Source organism: Python bivittatus, unplaced genomic scaffold (assembly GCF_059951505.1).
Source record: "Python bivittatus isolate LINGU-HERP-01145 unplaced genomic scaffold, Pbiv_v1 ctg000480_np1212, whole genome shotgun sequence".
NCBI lineage: Eukaryota > Metazoa > Chordata > Lepidosauria > Squamata > Pythonidae > Python > Python bivittatus.
The window spans coordinates 72,691,061-72,695,858 of record NW_028277075.1 but is presented as its reverse complement, the minus strand read 5'-3'; the positions used below and the strand labels follow the sequence as shown (position 1 = coordinate 72,695,858).

The window sequence follows — 4,798 nt, the reverse complement described above, 5'->3', positions numbered from 1 at the left end:
CCAATCTATGGCGTGACAACGCTCTTTACACATCAGTGTCCAGCTGGATATCTCTTTCTTGGATCAGAATAAAAAGCTAGTTGGAAAATCAGTTGCTATGCTCAAGCATTAGAGGGGAGGCCAAACCTGGTCTTGCTGATCCAGATTCTAGTATTCACTTACAGTGGCTGCATTGTTCCGGTTTCCTTTTTTTTTTTGCACTTTTACAGATGTTGAAGGCTTCTTCTGGCTGCCATGACAGTCAACCGTGACATGGCTGTTGGCGAATCCATATCTTAGTTATCATGTCTACGTCTCTCTGTCTCTGGCTGCTTTGGGGGCATAAGTTGGGGGTGTCTTGCTGTGTTTCTTTGGGCTCTACATCTTGACCTATGTGTATCCTTCCACTGCCGTTTTTCTGGAAAAATCTTGACTCTTTTTTATGTTTTGTTCACTTGCGTTGCTGTAATAATCAGCAAAGAATGTATCTTTATAGAAATTGGTGGTTGAGATCCCGAGGCGGAGGGAGGAATATAAGGACACAATTCGTTAAATCTGCAGAGTCTTGTGAAGAACGTGGATTGCACAAAAGCAAGGAAACGAACAAATAAGCAAATACATTGAGAACTATATTTGATACATACCTTCTTCACAGCCCTTCAGATTCCTGAAATGGTAGGCTCAAGGTGATGATCCAGTCTACCCCTCCCAAACTGGATATTGAGGGCCAGAAGTTGAGTCCAGGGTGGCTTTCAAAAGCCACTGGCTTACTGTTGGCTTGCTCTGCTACCAGTAGAAGTATCATCATGGAGTGCCCAGTCATGATGATCTATCTGCTCATCTTTGACCACGCTGTAGGCAATGTTTGAATGATTCAACCCCTGAACTCTTTAAAAGCTTCAATATGCCATCCAATGATGAGGTGACATAACCAGTAGAAATGGGACCAAAGTTTTCCTCTTTTTCTTCCAGAAAATTTTAAGGGGGAGAGAAGAGTGGGAGACAGACCACCTCCATTTCCATAATTAATCCCCTTAAAGAAAGACCACAAAACATTATTTTTCAAATCCATTTGGGGCCATTTGGAGGATTTTGATTGATAGCCTTTGGGCACTATGCAAATATGACTTCTTCCTAAATCTGAAAACCCAAGCTGGGAGAAAGTAACTAAGAGAGAGAGAAGCCAAAAGATGTGGCTCAACCAATAGAAGTCTATGCTACTACATTGGTCTGCAACCATAATTTCCACTTCACAATTTTTGCAATATTGACCCTGTGCAGTTTTTCTGCTGACCCTCTTGCAGTCTCTTGCCCAGTAATTCTTGCAGGATTCTCTGGGGAAATGTAGTTATGGAGTATTTGGGTCATTTCTGTTTCCTTTTGCAGAAATTTTGCAACTTTGGGTGAATTCTTGATCTTGGATTGTTTTGTGACCCTGCAAGATCAGAGACTGTGGGAGTAGAGCTTTAGGTAAAAGGGTGACAGCTGGTTTCTAGGATTGCTTCCCACCAACTCCCAGTATCCCCCTTCCTGCTGCATCCCCTTTGAGGAGTTTCTATGTTTGTTTGCATGTTATATCTTTCTCATCTGCACGGATACCTACAGAGGCCACTCTTTAGTATTCTGGTCAGACATCGTGGCGTTGGAGCCCATTTCCCATGGGGGCATTACAGAGCACTGGAGCAATGCTTAAAGGCATGCTGCCATGTGGACAAAACGAACTGGGCAACTGTGCCCTCCACAGTTCATCCCTAATTTTCTCAATAAAGAGTTGGACAATTATCTCATCCACACAATGCCCAGCTTTTCACTCTTAGGTTGGCAGCATGCTTTAACATCTAAAGGGCATCCTTGCTCAGCGAAGGTTAATCCTTCCCCATTTTGGTTCTCTCTACATGTGGAGGTGACCAGGTGATGATGGGCACTCCTACACACCTGGAGGTTGAGGAAGACTGCTGTAGGGCTTCACTCCAAATGGATGCGAATTAACTATTGGAAAATAGATTGAAATGAGCTCAGCACATTAAAAAGAAGTTTATACTTTAGCTTTTATTTTCTATTGGGAAATATTCAAATTCTTCTGGGAGGTTGTTAATTGGATCAGTGAAGTAATAGCAGAAGTTAGCCACATTTAAATATTTCATTTTGTAGTTCTGAATGAGAGAAGAGAGACAATCTGTAAGAGCAACCATTTCTGGTGGAGAAGGAGAGAGAAAGGGTATGTCATTGGCTTCTGTTAGGCTTTATCTTGTAAAGAAATGATACTATGGCTTACAGAGTTGGTAAAAGTAGGCAAAATCGCAGAGCATTCAAAGCCAATTTGTTTATTCATTGAAGACCCACACGGAAACTCTTCTGGCTGGTCTTGAGAAAGCGAGAGAGAGAGAGAGAGAGAGAGAGAGAGAGAGAGAGAGTGTCTGTGAAAAGAATTGGGAGGGCAATTTTGGGAGTGCTGAAAGATACTGTGGACTAGAAATACCATCAACCAATCAGGTAATAGAGATCAGCTATTACTGACTTAAGTGTGCAAATGTGATGGTTATTAAATTCCAGAAAGATGTGAGTTCCAACTGCTCTCAGAGTTTTCTTTCTTTAACACTAATTCTGTGGTGTTAATTCCGTGGCATATATATGCTATTGAACAGAATGATTACAGAATACTCTGGTTTCTCAATTATTCCCAAATGTTTCTAAAATCTAAATTAAAAATAGTCCCATTGTGTCATAACCGTGGTTTGTTTTTACTCCTTGAAGCAATGGTAGCTGGTCTGCCTGCTTCCACAGTAAATATGACTCAAAATTCTGGGCTAGGGGGAAAAGATATGGAGGAATTTCAGGGGAAGATATCTAAAGGGAAGGGAAAGTGTGAATAGGGCTACCAGGTTCAGGCTGCAAATATCTGGACCACTGGATACTACCAAAGAGATGCTCCGTTGTCATCTCATTGTTATCTAGGTATGTGCAGACTAGATCTGGTTGCTCTGAGTAAAGCATTCTTTTCCTTTCAACCTTTTTCTCAGGTCAGCATGATTTTTGCACTTACCTTGAAAAGAAATGTATTTTGTGCTTAAATATTTAACTTTAACCTTAGTTTAATCTGGGTCACAAACTTGTTTTTTAAGTTTACGTTTCCCCAGTGGACCATAATCTTGCTGCCCTTCAGTACTTCCTAAACTGACTTCCTCAGTTTGCTGAGTACACATCTTTGACAACTGGTTATTTTCATTATATTTTAGGGCACATCATTCCTTGACTCTGAAGGAATCACGAACTGTGAACATCCAGCTGAAGGATTCTTTGCAATGCTGTCTCCATATTAAACAAAACCAAACTTAACTTTATGATATTTGGAGTTTTATATGATAAGTGATTAAATTTCATATTGTAATTGTTATCTAGGCTTGAAGATATGAAGAATCTAAATAATGTGTCTGAATTCATCCTCCTGGGACTTACTCAGGATCAAGAATGACAGAAAGTCTATTTTGGTCTGTTTTTGATCTTCTATGTGGCAATTCTGCTGGGGAATTTCCTGATCATTGTCACAATTAAGAGCAGTCACCATCTGATTTCTCCCATGTATTTCTTTCTCAGTTACCTTTCTTTTGTAGACATCTGTTATCCCTCAGTCACTGCTCCTAGACTGATAGCTGACTTCCTGGTTAAAAAGAAAACCATCTCTTTTGTTGCCTGCATGGAACAGCTCTTTGCAGTCCACTTTTTTGGCTGTACTGAAATTTTCCTTCTCACAGTGATGGCATACGACCGATACATTGTGATCTGCAAGCCTCTCCATTATACTGTTATTATGAAGAAGAGTGTCTGCAGTTGGATGGTGGTTCTCTCATGGCTGGGTGAGTTTGTACATTCAATTTAACAGATGCTCCTAACCATATAACTACCCTTCTGTGGTCCTAATGAAATTGATCACTATTTTTGTGATGTCCACCCTTTACTGAAATTGGCCTGCACTGATACCTGCACAGTTGGACTCATTATCATTGCCAACAGTGGTATGATTTCCCTCAGTTCTTTTCTTGTGCTGACTACTTCATACATAGTTATCCTACTCACTTTGAGGACTTGTTCTTCCGAAGGACGTCTCAATGGTTTTTCCACCTGTGCCTCCCACATCACGGTCGTGATTTTGTTTTTTGGCCCCTGCATCTTCCTTTACCTGAGGCCTTCCACCACATTCTCAGAGGACAAGAGTGTTGCTGTTTTCTATACTATTATCACCCCTTTGCTCAACCCCTTAATTTACACCTTGAGAAATGAAGAAGTGAAAAATGGCATAAAAAAATTATGGAGCAAAAGTTTAATTTGGGGAAATAAATTAGAATTAGGTTTAAAAACAAAACCCTGATAATGTAATCATATGTTATATTAATGACAGAGAAGGATATAGTAGCATCTATACTGGAGCCTATTGTAGAAGGAAATCTTCTGTCTTTAGCAAGATTTCAATACATCCTCTCCCCTTGTACAATACAATACAAGTATAAAATATGTACAAGGAATTTGTCTTCGGTGACGAACATGTCATAATGAGTATAAATGTGAAATCTCTAATCAGGATGCTTTAAATTTTGTTACCATGTATAAAGGATTCCCTCTCTCCCTCCCTCCCCCCCCCACAAAATTTAGGGCTGGGGACTGAAGATTTTATCTCTCCTCCTGATGTACAGTGACAATAGTAATGACTACATTTGAAGATGTAATATTTAGTTAGAAATAATTGAATTGACGTTGTCTAATATGGTTAGCTGTGTGTCAGGCCTAGCCCAAGGAACTCCAGGAGACCATGTAAATTCAGTCC

The 4,798-nt window shown here is 40.2% G+C and overlaps 1 pseudogene; it reads left to right on the top strand.

Annotated features, from left to right (window-relative positions):
- The first annotated feature begins 3,388 nt into the window (after positions 1-3,388).
- Positions 3,389-4,345, top strand: LOC103048133 (olfactory receptor 4S2-like; annotated as a pseudogene).
- Positions 4,346-4,798: the final 453 nt, after the last annotated feature.